Consider the following 19,201-nt stretch of genomic DNA (forward strand, 5'->3'; position numbering starts at 1 on the left):
AGATACACTATCTGTATGTCACATCTGTGCCTGGGGATTCCACTCCTCACCTCTAGAGGTCACTGTAGCCACAACACTGGGTAGGTCCACAGACCTGTAACCTAAAAAGTCTTTTTATTATCTGCACATCTCCTGATTTTCTATCTCTGTGCTTTCCCAGTTGTTAATCCTGCTTTAACACATGTTTGCTTTGTATTTACATCTAAGCACTGTGTCCTGTTTGCTGCTGACTCAGGGTCTGTTCAGTATCTTGCTCCCTTAGAATCTCCTATGTATCTCCAAGTGTCCATTAAAATGCTCACGTGGGGCCCAGTTTGATCTCGTTGTGAGAATGTCTGGGGACAACCATGAGAAATTTTGGGCTATATGTGAGCGGGAGCGTAGACGTATCGAGGTGAGAATAAACTGAGAATCAAATCTGTAAAGCAATCCAACACCTTAAGAAGGAGGAGGTCAAAGTAGGGGTCAATGGCACGCTCCAACACTGACAACAAGCCACTGCATTTAATGTTAACATGGCTAAAAAGTCACCCCTAAAACAGAACTTAAGCATGTAAATGTTTACTGCATGTGCAGAGAACTCATAAAAATATATAACAATTAAAAAATATATTAAAAATATATAACAACTAAAAAAAAATAAAAAAATATATATAACAAAATATATAACAACATATATAAAAAATATATAACAACTAAAAAATATATAACAACTAAAAAAAATGTTTCACTAGGTTTGCTTTTGTTATCGATTGTACTTTAGACATTAAAAGAGCACAGACCAGAGGAATATGGGGTGGGTTTTAGAGTGGGCGTGGCCTTACTTACAGCAGACTTCATCACATTCAAGCACAAAAGTTTAAGAGGTCGTCTAAAGTTGTGTGGTCAGGCCCTGGGAGACCACCATTAACCTGTTTTTTCCTTCCTTGGTGTTTGACTTCATTTGTTACACTTTATCATACAGAATTACTTTCCACAGTATTTCTCATATACATTGTCATCAAATAATATGCTTGCAAAATGCTTTTATTGAGATGAAATTGTGGTGAATGCTTTGGTTTTCGTCAAATGCAGATTAAACTTTCCCAATAATGTACTTGATCCAGGGCAGAAATGCAGATATTTTGGCAGAAATCTTTGGCTTCGTGGGTGCATCACACTTGTTCCTCTGACCGAAGGAAACAATGCCCACTGCAGTATTCCCACACACCAAAGGACCTCCAGAGTCTTCCTGTTAACAACACACAAATGAAACACATTACTATCCTCACTTTATTTACCTTGGTTTATTGTTCAGTGTTGGGTCAACACAATAATCCAGACTGACTGTATTAATAATTTTCCCATATCCCGCAAGATCCTCCAGGATGAACTGCACATATCATCCTTGGGGTCAGAAGGTTCTCCCAGAGTTTCTTACATTTTTTTTTTGGCCACGATAGTAATTTTGGTCTCCATAAGACGATTGCTACCAGATTTTAAAGATCCTGTTCTTCCCCAGCCAGCTACATTGCAGACCGAGTTGGCCTTGATGCCCTCCTTTGTTTTAGGGATGGAGATCCAGTTTACAGTTTTGCTCTTTTTGGCTTTTCCATGTAGCTGTGACAAAATAATCATTTGCCTAGTTAGAAACAAGACTGCACAGTATAATGTGAAGCTCCACTCCTCCACTGCAACCCAGATTACACCCAGCTGACCTACACACTGCACTTTCAAACAGTTAGCTAACATTAGATGCTATTCATGTTTCCTTACTGAACACTTGACATTGACTTTGTAAAATATAATATTTGAATAAAATTATATTAATGTTTTAGACCAAAAGTTAGCCAGCTAGAATGCTAGATGTTGTGCTTTGGCCCACTAATAGCTCTTGTAACTGCACTGAAAGGCCTTTACATTATTTGTACTTAAATAATGATAATAGTACAACCCCAATTCTAAAAAAGTTGGGAGGCTATGTAAAATGTAAATAAACACAGAATGCAATGATTTGCAAATCTCATAGACCCTTATTTTATTACCAATAGAACATACAACACATATCAGATATTGAAAGTTAAGAATCCAAACCCTCTTGATTCCAAACCAGGGGACTCGATCTGTTGTCTGGACAAAGTGAAGTTTATTCGTTGCGCGCGCAGGTTCCAGACACCCAGCCAGCCCGTAAGACCATGGACTGTCACAGTTTTATAGCTGGACTGATGCCAAGATTAGACCCAGCTTATACAGGACAAGTAACAGGTGTGACAACATGACCATATAAGGAGAAACACAAAAATAGGCGGCCTAAAATACAACTTCTGCACATACACCCACAACACAGCACATTTCACAACAATAAATTCCTTCATTCCCCCCTTAGAACATACTACAAAATGTATGTTCTCACAAGCTTAATCAATCTATCCTTTCTTCAGAAATATGGCCAGTATTTCCCTCTTTCTTTGCGTCCTAAAGACGGGTCTTTCCCTTCAGTCCACATACAGTTAAATTTGGGCAAATGAAGTGTTTCCATGTTCATAAGGAACGCCTACGCCGGTGGAGTTTAGTCATTATGCACCAGAGTAATTTGAGGCAAAAGTAAATAACAATAGCAACTATTACAAAGGGAAGTACATAACAGAGCAGTTGCTGTAAGATACCAGAAAATATACTTCCAAAAATGTTGCCAACCCAGTTAAAGAACTTATCAAGCGATCCCTCCGGAGCAGGATTTGGAATGAGTCTATGAAGGTCTGTTACGTATTTATCAATATTTTCATAGTTATCTGGGACATAGATACAGCAGGAGGTATTGAGAATGTGACATACCCCTCCTTTTTCTAAGGTCAGCAAGTCTAAAACCTTCCTATTCTCCAGCACTACTTCTCATAACGCACGGAATTCATCATTTACTAAGCGGAGAGCTTCACTAGTCTCATTAGCTAGTTTCTGTGTGGAATAAGCCGAATAATTTATCTTCTGTAAGGCATCTACAACACCTCCAAATGGAAATATTCCCCACCCTACTGTCTGCGCTATACTAGACCAGGGGTCCTTCATAATGTGACCATTCCATGTTTGTATACCTGCTAGGGTAACGCGAAGTTCTCTTTTCATACGATATAAAGGTCCATGAGATTATAATGTGGTCCATGGATCGGTATGGACTGTAATAGGAGGCATGACTACAGCCATGTAACAGGAACCACACCATGAATCAGATGGGAGTGATGGATAAGCCTTGAAACCAAATAGAAACCAAAGGAAGTGATTCTCTCATCCAAATATCGCATGGGTTGGTATTTGTGGTGGTAGAATGTTCACACCAAAATGTGCCATTCATAGAGAAGGCAGAGATTGAAACGGAACATGTACTGTTACCAAGATAAGTGTCCTCTGGATTACAAGGTTTGTCAATACATACCCAGCCTGAGGAAGCCCTCACAGGAATGGTTCTGCTAATCCATAATTCCAGCTAGATTTAGCCCAATAATCATGCGCTATAGTTAAATTTTGATCAACCATAAAGTTGTAATGAGTACTACCAACTCTAACAGTATACTGCCAGCCAACAATCCGGGAGCTATCAGCATTTGGATTGTAACAGGCAGCTCTATTTGACCTGAGACATCTAACAATAGGCAATGACCTGTTATCTTCACTTGTACCATCTACCATCATTTGTTATTATTCTCATGGGTTCAGATGCAGAATGGTCTGTACATAAAGCTCATGCAGAAATGTTAGACATTGGGATCACATAATAGCGGTGATGCAAGGCATGACAAACAAAACAACCATCACCTCCTAAGGTATGATTTTGTGTCCACAGGATGGCCTGAGCACAGACCATGTTGTGGTCACAAACGTCCTCCATCATGCCTGCAAAAGGTATTGTCAGAATGTTTATGAAAACTACAGATTTCATTTTTCTTTATTCCCTTTTTGTTATAAAGTCTTTTATTTTGCAGCTTGTCGTCACGGTAGCCGTCTTCTCTTCCAGAATATAGGGAGAAAGTGTTGATGTGTCCAAACAGCTCATAGGGCAGCGTCAGGGGACCTAGATAGGCTTTGATGTCAGTTTGTCGACCACCATTCAGGAACCTGTCTGATATCCTGTTCCTTCGTCACAGTCTCCGGTCTGCTCTGGGTATATCCTGGAAACAAAACAGACAGACACAGCGGCAGCATCATATTCTTAGTACACAACCCATGTCTTATGCCCTTGTATAAAGGTTTGGTTTAGCCCTTGTAATGGATACCTTCTTTCCCTACCTAACCTGGGTCCTGGCCTCTGCTGGGAGTAGGGGAGCGCTAGTCGCAAAGGGGAAGTAGGAAGATCTTCACTCCTGAGGTTGACCCCCATGACCTAAACATCATAGTTCCTCCTCAGAGCATCTCCCAACCAGAATCACCCATTTTATCCCTAAACTAGCCATGACCATCAGGTGGTGGTACCACCTTGGTATGGCTCACATGTATCCATTTTGGCTTCACTTGACATTTTAGAGCAGAGGGTGTAGTAAGGAGGACCTGATATGGACCTTCCCACTTTGGCCCTAATAGCTGAGTGTTATGCACCTTAACCATTACCCACATACCTGCAACGATAGGATGACCCCCCCTTTGTGGGTTCTTTCCATGCATCCAACACTTGTTGCTGAGCAGCGGCAACAGCCTCAGATAATGTCTGGCGGTACTGCAGCAGACTATCAGACATGACATATATGTCTGCCGCTCTTAAATCAATAGTTCCTGGAAGTGACATAGGATGACAAGTAATAATCTCATATGGTGACAGCTGGGTGCTTCTGTTAGTTGAAGCTCTGATGGTGCAAAGTACAGCCGGTAAAGCTTCCACCCATGAAACCCCTTCATGATGTAACTTGGTCAGTCTGGACTTTAAGGTTCTGTTCATCCTTTCAACCTGACCTGATGCTTGAGGTCGATAGGGACAGTGGAGATGCCACTTTATCTCCAACAACCTTGCTACTTCTTGACAAACCATCCCAGTAAAGTGAGTTCCTTGATCACTCTCAATGACCCTTGGGAGACCCCACCTTGGGATAAAATCTTTCACCAGACATTTAGTGGTGTGCAGGGCAGTGCCTTTAGTAGTGGCATATCCCTCAATCCACCTTGAGAACTTGCAAATTATTATCAAACAGTCCTGTGTTCCCTGGCATCTTGGCAGAATGATGTAATCTACCTGCAATTCTTGAAACGGGCCACTCGGTGGTGTTACAGTTTGGTAGGGGAGGGAGACTGCAAGTCCTGGGTTTGCCTTAAGACAGGTGGTGCAAGCTAGACAATGACTCTCTGCATACTTGCGGAATTTAGGATTCCACCATACTTGGTTGACGCGATGTACCATCTGGGTTACTCCAGGGTGACCTAGACTATGTATGGTAGCCACCAAATAGGGAAGCAGGGCATCAGGAGCCACATATTTACCCCCCTTAACCCAGATACCATCGCGAAGAGACACACCTCGCTCAACCCAAGTCCAAACTTCCAAACCCGGGGCCTGCTGGTATAAAACAAGTAGATCAGCCAAATTTTTTCACAACAGGTTGTTCACAGGGTGACAGGATATATTCAATAGGCAAAAGACAAGCCCTTTTAGCTGCAGTATCAGCTAAACAGTTTCCTTGGTGTTCAGAAGACATGGCAAAAGAATGGGCTTTTATTTTAATAATAGCAACCTGTTTTGGAAGTGTGAGCGCTTCCATTAGGTCTACCACCTGCTGAGCATTTTTCACTAGGGTTCCATTTGTTGTCAAGAACTGTCTCTGCTTCCATAACAAGTCAAAATCATGGCATATGCCATGGACATACATTGAAGCAACAAATACATTTGCTTTTAAATCTTTAGCAAGCACACAGGCACGAGTTAGTGCTACCAGTTCTGCCTGTTGTGCGGAATAATGATCCGGCAATCTACCGGTAGCTATTTCTTCATACCGTGTTGTGACAGCCCACCCTGTGCGTCGTCCCTCATCAAGGATGCGGGAAGAGCCGTCTGTGAATAACACAACATCAGCATTTGGCAAAGGTGTTTCAGCATACATGCTCTGCACCGCACTAGACACCAGAGTTTCACACTCATGATCATCTGAGACATACTCCAGTTCCACCAAATGATCTGAAATAGCATTCACAGGTGCCCTTTTGATCACTATATTACGGGCAGTCAAAACTGCAAGCCAGTTACCCCGGCTTTGTGCTGTCACTGAAAGAATCTTGTACTTTTAAGAGCAAAGAGGAAACTCAGTGTGGACATTTCAATGAGAACTTGATCCAAAAAAATTAGGACCAACAGCTAAAACCACACAAATAGTTTGCCTGGGTTGCTGTCAGGCAAGGTGACATTCCAAGCATAACCGTGTCTACTTTAGCAGAGTACTAAAACACAGACCTCTCTCTCTCTCCATGATTTTGAGTTAAACAGCTAGACACAAATCCTAGTGATTTTGAAACATACCGTGTAAACAGTAGTTCCATGTTCGCTAGACCTAGTGCTGGGGCCTTGCATAGAGCAGTTTTAAGGGAATGGAAAGCTTGTAACTGATCATCATTTAGCTAAAACTCAGGCTTCTGATTTTCTGTTTTGGTTAGATCGTATAGCACTTGAGCCATTTTTGCATAATCTTCAATCCAAGGTTGTCAATAATTGCACAACCCCAGAAAAGATTGCAGCTGTGCTAACATATCAAGTAATAAAATAGCACACACTGTGGCACAACAGTCAGGTAAAATTGACTTCTGAGCCTGTAAAACCAGCTGTCTTAAATACTGAACAAAGGATTGATTAATCTTGGTCTTTTAAAGAGGCTTTGTGTCCTACCGAATGTAGGTAATCTAACAAAACTAGTGGGTCATGTTCATGTTCCTCTGCATTTGAGGAAGCTATCAAAATAATACCTGACAATGTTGCATTATTAATTTCATACTGCTTAGTATTCAGACAAGGAAAACCCAGTCAGGTTGACATGTTCAACCTTTAGTAAGCCACAATCTGCAAGAGATTTGGACCACTTCAGGCATAAAAAATAAAACTAATACCTTGCCCCATGAGCTGATTGATAACACCTAATGCCACCATGACAACACAGGACAACCATAAAACCTTGCACAGACCCCAGTACAGGCCAGAGGTCAGCGCTATTTTGGGCTTCTAACCACAGCTTCAGTTGTATCTGAAACTCAACCCTGAGCTTTCCCAGGAATTTAGTCCCATTCACTGTTTAAAAAAATTAATTTAGAACATCAAACTTTTCCTTATGTTTATACTTCCACAGGCCTATTTTGCCTTGGAGGCAGCATGCATTAAGATATGTTCTGCGAGTTTGCCAGAATGACATATTTAGCTTCTCATCTAGGGACCATATTTTATCTGAATGAACAGGCACTTTCTTTTGATAGTATTTGTCCAAACTAGATAAGTCTATATGTTTTTATAACTGTTCATCCGCTCTGACAATGAAAACATTATCAGACCAATCAGGTGCCACCCTACCACCCCTCTGTGTGGTAGCCTTCTCTCCTGCCATGGGCTTGTGGGAACACTACCGCGGTCTTCTCCTCTGTTCCATCAACGAGAGGAGGATAACCTACTGGTTTCAGGGTTTGCTTCGAAATGGGCACTCACCTAGAGATCAGATGTCCAATCCGGGTCACGGCACCACGTGAAGAATCCAAACCCTCTTGATTCCAAACCAGGGGACTCGATCTGTTGTCTGGACAAAGTGAAATTTATTCGTTGAGTGCGCAGGTTCCAGACACCCAGCCAGCCCGTAAGACCATGGACTGTCACAGTTTTATAGCTGGACTGATGCCAAGATTAGACCCAGCTTATACAGGACAAGTAACAGGTGTGACAGCATGACCATATAAGGAGAAACACAAAAATAGGCAGCCTAAAATAGAACTTCTGCACATACACCCACAACACAGCACATATCACAACAATAAATTCCTTCAAAAGTGAGACATTACCATTTCATGAAAAACATTAACTCATTTAGAACTTGATGGCAGCAGCGCATCTCAAAAAAGTTGGAACAGGGCCATGTCTACCATTGTGTAGCATCCCCTCTTCTTTTAACAACAGTCTGTAAACGTCTGGGAAGTGAGGAGACCAAATGGTGGAGTTTTAGGAGAGAAATGTTGTCCCATTCTTGTCTGATGTAGGATTCTAGCTGCTCATCAGTCCTGGGTCTTCTTTGCTGGATTTTTCGTTTTGTGATGCGCCAGATGTTTGTGAAATGTTGGTGAAAGGTCTGGACTGCAGGCAGGTCAGTTCAGCAGACTCTTCTTCTGCGAAGCCATGCTGTTGTGATGGATGCAGTATGTGGTTTAGCATTGTCTTGCTGAAATATGCAAGGCTTTCTCTGAAAGAGACGTTGTCTGGATGGGAGCATCTGTTATTCTAAAACCTCTTTATACTGTTCAGCATTGATGGTGCCTTTCCAGATGTGTAAGCTGCCCACACTATAGGCACTAATGCAACCCCATACCATCAGAGATGCAGGCCTTTGAACTGTGAGCTGATAACAAGCTGGATGGTCCCTCTCCTCTTAAATCAGCAGGACATGGCATCTGCGTCAAAAAAGAAATTTCATATTCCAAAAGAATTTCCAATTTTGATTCATCTGACCACAGGACAATCTTCCATTTTGCCTCAATCTATTTTAAATGAGCTTTGGACAAGAGAAGATGGCGGCGTTTCTGGATCATGTTGACATATGGATTGCACAATGAACTGTGTTCACAGACAATGATTTCTGGAAGTGCTCCTGAGCCCATGCAGTGATTTCCAGTACAGAATCATACCTGTTTGCAATGCCCCTGTCCCAATTCTTTTGAGATGTGTTGCTGCCATCAAGTTCTAAATGAGTTAACGTTTTTCAGGAAATGGTAAAATGTCTCACTTTCAACATCTGATATGTGTTCTATGTTCAATTGTGAATAAAATATGGGTCGATGAGATTTGCAAATCATTGCATTCTCTTTTGATTTACATATATTTACATTTTACATAGCATTCCAACTTTCTTGGAATTGAGGTTTTACTTAATTTCTTGTTAAATTGTACACTCATTGTCAGAAAAATAGTTGCGCCCAGAAGGAAGTGCTATTGACAAGGATGATAAAGGTTACCAGGACAATAAATGATTAAAGTTTAGACTGATAAGGGCAATATTTATTGAGCTACACATACAGAAGTCAGACGTCTCGGCATGGAGTTGTAGAGGTTCCTAATGGTGTCCTGCAATAATCCATCCCATGCAGCTTGTTGTGGGCCACTGGTTTTAGGACCTCATTAACATAACGTTGGGCTGTCGTTTGAATGGCCTTCGAATTCTTCTCTGAGGCACACTTCGCTTGCAAAGAGTGCTACCAACACAGCAGCATGAGTCAGAATGGAAAGCATGCGCAACAGGACAACCTTATATAGTCAGTCAGGTACAACGATAAGGCCCATCCTTGCTTACGCTACATGTGCGGCCAACCCTTCATTTAATACATTTCTAGCCTCTATAAGGAAGTGGAAAGTCAAAAGAAAATAATAGCTAAAAACAGGAATTTTCAAAACTGCAGTTTAAAAAATGAACCAAAGAAAATGGACTCTTAACAATGATGTAACCAGCAGATAAACAGCTTTTATCTTTGAGAGAAAAAGAGAAAATCAAGCTCCACTCTTGCTTCAAATCTGAAAAAACCCTTGAGTGTCTGTCCATCCTTCCACTGTGAGAAGGCAACTCAACTGAACTGACTGGCTATACCTGGTTGAGCCCTTGGGCAAGACTTAAACCCCACCAACCCACCACACACTGCTGCTGGTGACACTGTGCTGCTGGGTATAGTAAAGCAGCAAAAACATGAATTCCCCTTGAAGAATTGATAATAAAAATGTATAAAAAATAACACTGTGTCTGAAAGGATGTATTGTTGTCCACAAGCTGTTACTGAGCAAAGGAAATTTAACTGCATTTACTTGTATAATGTGATGCAGAAAATGCAGCCAACTTACAAGACTAAATTTTAATGTTTTACCTTCAAGATTTCTTCAAGAAGAATGGAAACCCTAATAAAGTTAAAGTGTGGAAGTGCTAAATGCAGAAAAAGAAAATGTTCATTAGTTGAATTTTGTGCCTTTACTCTTATTGGAAGTCTGTGACTCCTTAGCGCCCCCCAACCCCCCCAACTGAACTGCTAATGTTGCTCCTTCACTTAAACTAAACTAACTTCCCCCCTAAAACTAAATTTACACCACTGGTCCAGTTATTTACCTTCAGAAGCATGATATCATTGTCATGTGTGCTGGTGTCATATTTCGGATGGGGATAGTAATTCTTTACTTTCATGCGGATGGAACCCTCTTTCTTGTCCGACAGATCATGAGCACCCAGCACAGCTGTAAGTCATTTTTTCCTAAGAGAAACATTTTAGAGCTGAGTTGATGCACTTGGTAACAGGCCTTAATATATTACAACACCTATAAAGTTACACAAAATATAGAATTCACAAAAACAAAACTGAATAGTGAAGCACTCAAGTTTCAACTATATTCCTTCTCAAAATTCACTTTCACTTTCAGACTGTAAAATTATACATGCAGTGCAACTAGATTTTGCTTCATTTACCAGCTGTAACTGCATTTTCATTGGAGTTCATTAAAAGATGATTCCAAGCTGTGATTTATCCAAACAACTTGATAGATAAAAAGCTTACTTCTTCCAGCAGTACGCAGCTGTCATGACGAATTCTTCAGACACAAGAAAACCACCACAGATGTGTTTTCCTTTTTTTCTGAAGAGAAACCATGTAGGGTCTGGAGTGAGGTTTAGCCTCTGTGCCATTTATTATACCAACCTCAACACTGGCTGAGAGAGAAAGAAGGTGGAGGAGTTATAGTCATACTTTCTGCATGTATTTGTCTCTCAAAATTCACCTCAGTGTGAATTACTTAAAGTAAACTGATGTCGTGCTGTAATTAACTGCTTTTATTCTCAAGTTTGATTCATGTTTATGAAATGTACAAACTTTTATTGCAAAAAGTTGGGACAGTATGTGAAACAAAAATTAAAACATTAAGCAGTGACAAGTAAATTCTGTTTGATTGGCATTATATTGAAGACAGTATAAAACACTTTAGTATCTTATGAAACTTGCAAATATACACTCATTCCATATTAGAAGCCCAAGACATTCCAGAAAAGTTCCTTTTAAAAACGCTTTTTGGGGACTAAATACAACAATTCATCCAGTTGTAAAGGCAAAATTTTGGGCCATTCTTTTGTTAGATAAGCTTTTACCTGCACAACTAATTGATAATTTCATTGTGTTTTTTTGGAGAATATAATACTGCATAGTGTATTTCAATACTGTTAGAATTAGTGCAATACACTACATTCACCAGGAACCTTGTAAGGCTCAGCTATTGAGCAATTACTGCTGAATTCATCAGTAATTTATGAGTTTTTATTCTAAGAAACCATAGTTACTAAGTAAGTCTCTATGAGACTCAGTAGTTATTAGCTAATCATTAGTTCACTATCACCTACTGAGTAATCAACTAGTACTCCTTTGTAGTTAACAGTATTTACTGAAGTGTTAATGCAGCACTACTCATTCATTCCTGATTAGTTCCTGATTAGTTACTTATTGACTATGAAACAGTATTGTAGTGTTACCTGCACATCTGTGAAGGCACCATCAACACTGAAAAATACATTTTGGAGCAAGGTATGCTTCCTTCTAGATGACGTCTTTTTCGGGGACAATGCAAAAAAAAAACATTCTGCACATGTTCAAACCATATAGCTGTTGCAGTCCAGAATGATCTCCTAATTCAAAACAATGTGGCGACTTAAGAAGTACAAAAACACACAATGAAGGCCTCTTTTGGTTGTGCAAGTGAAGAGTTGTCTATTGGAAGAATGGCATGAAAGTTTGCTTTCAAAACTGGATGAATTTTATTTAGTCCCCAAAAAGCGTTTTGGTAACACTTTACATTAAGGGTAGCTAATTAATCATTAAATATATAATAATCAACTATTAATTTTCCATTATTTACTTATTAGTTAACTCTTCATTAAGCATTAGCTATTACTTAGTAATTGATTAAGCACTTCTCAATTAGTAATTAAGTACACTGTTAGGTCATAAGTTAGTTTGTCGTTAGTTTATGGCTCACTTACTCATTATCTGTGTACTAAATGCTGCTTATTACATTGGTAGTAAGTGATAAGTATTTTTCTTCATATAAAGAAGTAACGTGATAACTTACTAGCACTTATGTGTTAATCCCGCTAATTATCTGTTAATTAACTTTCCATCACCTCCATATATTCAGTTGCTTCACTTTTCTCACATTGGTTCTTGTTCATTAAAGATTATGGTCACATCTGACCGTAAGATGAGTGCACACAAATTCACTGACGGTTTTGTTATTCATCACTTTCATCTTGTCATGTCTGTACAAACTAAACCAAAACTATTATCAACATAATCTGTAATAGCAAAAATAAAAACAACAGTAGAAAATATCAGTAATACTAATTTGTGTGCATGACAGTCCAGTACAAAAGTGGATGTACTTACTTTACATGCACATTGATATAAACAAGTGCTGCAACTATTTCATGTTCCATTTAAAGACACATTGTGATTTTGTTGTCATACACTGTAATAATACAGTGTTTATTTTAGGGAATTAATTACACTAAACAATCACTCTACTATGTTAACAACACTGAGAGTACTTTGTTTTATTTCACATTTTATTTTTTTCCAGTTGTCATTTTAATACTATTAAGTTTGGTCAGCAGGGGAGGAGTGCGCTCACTGCTGGACATCAAACTCGACCCATGAGCACAGCCATTAGCTTTCATGCCAAACACTGCCGTTTTTTTTGGCTGGCTACTGAAACATCTGCATGAATTAGTGTGTGCTTCATGTATGATATGTAAATGAGGTGCTGGTAGGCTGGTTTCATGCACTGAAGCTGATTTATCACTTTTGCTCAAATCTCCACTTGTTTCCACATCGTACAAAATTGTTATGAATCAGACACAGAGCAGTCTTTTTTACGCGACTTTGATGATTAATGGCCGTTAGATCTTTACATTTTGACCATTAATTACTTCTTAAATTCCTCTTAATCAACCATTCATTGCTTCTTAAATTCCTCTTACTTAATCATTAATTACTTCTTAAATTCCTCTTACTTAACCATTAATTACTGCTTTTGTGTCCCTCCAAGTAAAGTGACAACGAGTAAATGTTGAAGAAATAACTAAGCCAGAAATAACTAAGCCCTTTCTATTATAATAAACTCTTCTCTCAGCCTCGGGTATGTTCCAAAATCTCTTAAATTAGGTGTAATTAAACCCTTAATAAAGAAACCTAGTCTTGACCCCTCTGAGCTATCAAACTATAGACCTATTTCAAATCTTCCCTTTTTATCAAAAATTTTAGAGAAAGCAGTGGCAAACAATTATGTTCCCATCTGCATAGGAGTGATATATATGAAAAATTTCAGTCTGGCTTCAGGCCTCACCATGGTACTGAAACAGCGTTAGTGAAAATTGTAAATGACCTTTTATTATCCGCTGACAAAGGAAACATATCCTTACTGGTTTTACTCGATCTTAGTGCAGCATTTGACACAATAGACCATTCCATTCTATTAGACAGGCTTGAGAAACTAGTAGGAGTGACAGGTAAAGCTCTTTCGTGGTTCAAATCTTACCTTAGTGATCGCTTTGAGTTTGTTAATGTAAATGGTGAACGATCAGCTCTCACAAGAGTAAAGTATGGTGTTCCACAGGGCTCTGTCTTAGGACCCATGTTATTTACCTTATATATGCTACCACTAGGTACCATCATTAGAAAACATGGCATCAGTTTCCACTGCTATGCCGATGATACACAATTATATATTTCAGCTAAACCAGAGGACAAAACTGAACTTAATAAGATAGAGGACTGTGTCAAAGACATTGAAGAATGGATGTCAAGCAACTTCTTTTTACTAAATTCAGACAAAACCGAAGTCCTTCTTCTTGGTCCAAAAGCTGCTAGGGATAATCTGCCTACGTTTACTCTTAATCTCGATAGTTTCTCAATTGCACCAGGCACATCTGTAAAAAGTCTTGGTGTCACGATTGATCCCAGTCTGGCCTTCGATGAGCATATTACCAATATTACCAGAATAGCTTTCCTCCACCTGCGTAACATCGCTAAATTAAGAAATGCTACAGGATGCAGAAACATTAGTTCACGCCTTCATCACGTCCAGGTTAGATTACTGTAACGCTCTGCTTTCTGGTTGTTCCAGCCAAAACCTTAACAAGCTTCAGTTAGTCCAGAACGCTGCAGCCAGAGTTCTCACCAGAACCAGGAAATTCGACCACATTAGCCCAATTTTGTGTACCTTACATTGGTTGCCAGTTAAATTCCGCATTGAGTACAAAATTCTTCTACTGACATATAAAGTTTTGAATGGCCTTGCTCCTCAGTACCTCAGTGACCTTATTTCCTATTATCAACTGACACGCCCACTTAGATCACAAGGTGCGGGCTCATTATTAGTACCCAGAATAAATAAAGTTACGTCAGGGGGAAGAGCCTTTTCATACAAAGCCCCCCAGCTATGGAATAACCTACCAGTCTGTGTTCGGGACACAGCCTCTATCTTTAAGTCTAAGCTAAAAACTTACCTGTTTAGTCGAGCTTTTGGTTAATTTGTTTTTCTAACTATGTCCCCCTCTCTTTCCCTGAGCTGAGCGGCTGCCTGTCCTAAGAGGGTCTGACCTGAGATGCGGCCGGTGCACTGCACAGTGGTGTTAAACTGTATCCACTTATACTGTTTTGTGTCTGTCCTCTTATCCGGTGTCGACCAGAGGAGGATGGGTTCCCCTTTTGAGTCTGGTTCCTCTCAAGGTTTCTTCCTCCTTTTGAGGGAGTTTTTCCTTGCCACTGTCGCCAAGGCTTGCTCACTGGGGGCTTGGACCCGGATTCTCTGTAAAGCTGCTTTGTGACAACATCTGTTGTAAAAGGCGCTATATAAATAAATTTGACTTGACTTGACAAGAGAGGGTTCATCTGCAGTCCGACTGTGTATGTGTCCTGCCTGCAAATGAATTTGGTTCTAAATATTATGAAGTGACTATGTAATTACTGTCTCTTAGATAATGAACGAGGTGTTCCTTATTAGGAACTAATGGTGATCAGGAACAATATAAAGTGATACGCATGGTAAATCATTATTAATGAACAAGTTGTTATTGTATTCTTCGTTAGGAGTTAATGATGATCAGGAACAATATTATAGTTAGCTGACTCGCTAACTAATCTGAGCTAAGTTGGTTCAGTCTTCTTGTACAATGTCTGTTTTGCTGATTGTTTCAGAATTATAAGCATGTTAGTGCTTTATTAAACCTAAAGCTGCTGCTGATGTTCTGTTATGAGTGCATGCTAGCTAGGTAGTTAATTTAGTTAATATGAGCTAAGCTAATAGGCAGTAAAACTTTGTGCCTCAGATATGAAACAGAAAGATGTGTAATTAATATACTAGCAGAACATACTGTGATCAGTCTCAGCTCTCAGAATTTCTCCGTAGTAATGACAGATTTTTGAGTTCATTTTGTTTGGGTGTGTTATTTTCAGTGATATAGATAGCTAACTCAGGGATGTTTTCACATTTGCACTGTTCACAAGTAAAAAAGGACTCAAGAAACAACTTATTTACTCTTTTTTGAAAATTTCTTTATTAATATTTTTTGGTACCACTTTAAAATAAGACTACCTTTATAAAGGGTTTATAAATGGTTTAAAAATGGGTTTATTAATGGTTATTAATTAGGTTGTAAACACCTTAAAACCCATTAGTAAGCCATTATAAGACATAAGTAGAAAGGGCAACAGTGGCCTGTTGTTTGCCAAATAGTGAGCCCACATCCATTTTTACTGTTAAACTTCAGATCTTGTCGGATTCTAATCTTACTTTGTCTTCTCCCTCAGTCAGCATTTGACCTGTCAGCTTCATCACATATTTGTTGATAAGTTTAACCATTTAAACACCAATCAATATTAATAATGATGAGACATACATTAACACCTGAAATGACTAAATTCATATTCATAAGGCACTATTCTGTAACTTGACATTTTCAGCATACTATCTGACATCTTCCTCATGATTGTCATAAGTATTGATATAATGCTGCCAGATGCTAATGTACACCAGGCGTGAATGCCCTATTGTGATCACTGGGGTTGAGTGGCATCTTCTTTAGAACAGCATTCCAGGTGTAACATTCTGTGACCTGTTTAAAAGATCCTAAGTTATTACTTACTCTGCTCCAAGACCATCCTGTAGTTTCCAATGTTGCAGTTGTTGATTCACAGATTTCAGGCTTTCGTGTTTGGTTTGATGTTTCTTTGCATCTCAAATGGTCTATGACCATTTGTTAATCAGTTATTAACACTTATAACCGCCAAAAGGGAGGCTTATTTTAAAGTGTGAAACACTTCACCATTTGTTAATCAGTTACTAACACTTATAACCACCAAAAGGGAGCCTTATTTTAAAGCGTAAAACACTTCACCATTTGTTAATCAGTTACTAACACTTATAACGTCCAAAAGGGAGCCTTATTTTAAAGCGTAAAACACTTCACCATTTGTTAATCAGTTATTAACACTTATAACCTCCAAAAGGGAGCCTTATTTTAAAGCGTAAAACACTTCAACATTTGTTAATGACTTACTAACACTTATAACCACCAAAAGGGAGCCTTACTGTAAAGTGCAAAACTTCACTGTTTATTCATGTGTTACAAACATTTACCCTTAGCTAATCTAATTTTGTCACAGGTTTCTCCAGGTATTTCCAAATCGTCCTCGCGCATACTAAAATAAAAAAAATAATAAATAAAAAAAAAACACAAAGAACACTAAATTTTAAAATTTCAATATAATGAACACAAACTACAGAAAGTATTGTTGCACATCTTGTTTCAAACTGTCACATTTAGTATTAGTAATTAGGTACATACACACACATTTTCTAAGCCGCTTATCCTTCTGGGTCATGGGGGGAGCTGGAGCCAATCCCAGCAGTCATAGGGAGGAAGGCAATTAGATACATAGTGTAACTTCATTTATGCATAATTATACAGAAAAGGCCATTAATGATGTCTCCAGAAGTTTTGTAAAGCTATGTTTTTCTCTTATATGAGAAATAAATCTAAAAAATAGAGATTTTAAAAAATATATAAAGTCATAAATAATTCCCATAAAATATATTTTCTCTTATACATTGAACAGGAATCGCCAAGAGGATCATACCATGTCTTCTCTGGAACACAAATACTAAATGAAATGCTTTTGTTATTAGTATATTTTCACTACATGTACTCGCTGCAAATTTACACGATTAATGTCTTTTTACTTAGAAATATGAACAAAGAGGTGTTTAAATTTATAGGGAAAAAAAGTGTGAATATTTGTTTCCCCTCTTGTAGTTTACATATACAACACCAAAGATGACAACAACCTTATTTGTAGCTTGGGGAGTGACATTTGTTTACTTGATGTTTGTTAATAACGCCTTTAGAGGGAGGCGGTGAGGCCACCTTAGGCTTTGATTTGTCGCATACAATGATAAAAAAAATCACAATTAACTACATAGCAATTAATTGTTAGATAAAATTTCATGTTCGTGACAGGCCTAGTATGTGTATGTGTGGGCTACCAAATAGCAGTGTCTTTAAGAAGCTCACTTTTTAAACAAACTGAAAAGGTGTACAAACCTTTCGCTGATGACGGAAGCAGCTCTCTCTATCACAACAAACTCTTTTCGACCACCAAGACACTGCCTACTCTTCCTTCTGTGTCTGTCCATTGCACAAATACAAACCTCCCGAATACACCTTGCCATTATTGTCAGTGTTGTGGAGCTGCCAGCAATATCATCACTGATCATATCAATCTGTCTGAGCCTGAGTCCTTGTGAAAATCTGTAGTAGAAAGAAATAATGTAATACATACTGATAAGACTTCTGTAGCCATGTGAGTACCTTAAAAGTATGTGTTTATAATGCATTTATAAAAGACAGTCTTATATTGCTATTTTTCATTTTACAAAAATACGGTATAGCACCTGTAAATATACTTCATCCAACTGAAGAGAGATGATTTAGACTTTTCAAACAGGGAGCCAGCTCTGATAGTTTTTGAGACTCTTCCATGACCTGCCCTTTTACAGCACCTGTAAACATGCCAAACATGTATCATTGTGTTTTTCTACATTACACCATGTTGTGATATATTGCACACACTTCACACTGCGTTATTATTAATGATTTAGCAGCAACTAAACATGCCTGTAGATTTAGTAATTTATTTATTAGTAATAATAATAATAGTAATAGTAATAATAAAATAATAATGAGAAGAAAAAAGGATAATGTTTATGATAATTTTAGTATAAGTGTGATGTTCTGTTCAGTGGAAATTAGCAGACCATTTCACCTACCAGATGTACTGGTCCTTCTTCATCACAGACACCATTTTCATTTTGTGGTGGCAAAGAGTGCATCTGATCTTCTCCTTTAGAAGGTGTTTCTTCTGCAACCACTTAATTAACTTCAGTGTCTTGCTTTTTGTTTGTTTTCCTTCAATCCGGGCCCGCAACTTTGTTTCCAGAGACATTATGCTGAGGGAGTACACGCTGACAATTAACAAAAACATGTCTGAAATACCTTTATGATAGCTTTTCAGCTTTTTGGCATAATTTAATTTTTCACTTTATATGGTAAAACTATTCACACTAGAAAGACTGCACACTAAAGTACAATGTAATAGAATCCAGAATCCAAAATAATTAAATGTGTCCACGAGGGGGAATAACTAGTTTAAAAATATGGGTATTATAGCATTTATATAGAACAGTATTGCTGAATTGAAGGTGCATATCAGAATCATAGCAATAAATTGGCTCATGTCACCCTTTACTTTATTTATCTCATTGCATCTATTCTGCTGTTTAAAAAGGTCATTCAGGTTTGCAATTTGCAAAGCTTACCTGTTGTGGATGTCTCCTAGCGCAGAGTATATGGTGCCCTCTGCTTCCAGTCGATTTAGGTGAAGAAAATACAATCCAAACACGATTTTGGCGCTAGAAAGTAAAGATCCAACCACA

General features: G+C 38.6%; 1 pseudogene; it reads right to left on the reverse strand.

Annotated features, from left to right (window-relative positions):
- Positions 1-1,075: 1,075 nt before the first annotated feature.
- Positions 1,076-16,368, reverse strand: LOC118819277 (annotated as a pseudogene).
- Positions 16,369-19,201: the final 2,833 nt, after the last annotated feature.

Source organism: Colossoma macropomum, unplaced genomic scaffold (assembly GCF_904425465.1).
Source record: "Colossoma macropomum unplaced genomic scaffold, Colossoma_macropomum, whole genome shotgun sequence".
NCBI lineage: Eukaryota > Metazoa > Chordata > Actinopteri > Characiformes > Serrasalmidae > Colossoma > Colossoma macropomum.